The sequence below is a fragment of the Gregarina niphandrodes genome (genome assembly GCF_000223845.1).
Source record: "Gregarina niphandrodes unplaced genomic scaffold scaffold00087, whole genome shotgun sequence".
NCBI classification, from domain to species: Eukaryota; Apicomplexa; class Conoidasida; order Eugregarinorida; family Gregarinidae; genus Gregarina; species Gregarina niphandrodes.
Genome location: NW_011645852.1, coordinates 1 through 506, shown reverse-complemented (window position 1 = coordinate 506; position 506 = coordinate 1).

Genomic DNA, 506 nt, shown 5'->3' with positions numbered 1-506 from the left:
GTCTCCTGTGCTCTTCCTTGAATATGGCACGCAAGTTGTGGGGTGGCTCCGGGGTTTTGTAAAAAAAGTAAAATTACAAAATAGGGCCGCGGGACGTAACGGGCGTAGAGGGCCGTAACAACACTCCCCGGGCCAGTGAGGGTGATCGTCCCTGACCACCTACGTCTGTGCCGGGTATGTGGTCTTTATTTTACGGCGGCGCGTATTCTTGGGCCTTCGAACGCTCGGACTAGGTCCGGCACGTCTTCGCGAATGATCTCTGCGGGTTCCCAGGTGGGGTCTTCAAAGCCTTCCCAGAACACTAAGTAGTGGTCTGCTCCGTTGACGCGAGCGCGGGACGCTATGGAACCGTAACGCGGCGGATCTTGTGGATATTCCAGGGGTGCTATGTGTGGTGCTGTGTGGGAAGCCGTTGGCCGTGGGGTGGGCGGTCGTGGTGCAGGTGGTGTTGTTGGTTGTGGTTGTGTTCGCCGTGGTGATCGGTCGCGTGGTCTGCGAGGCCGGAT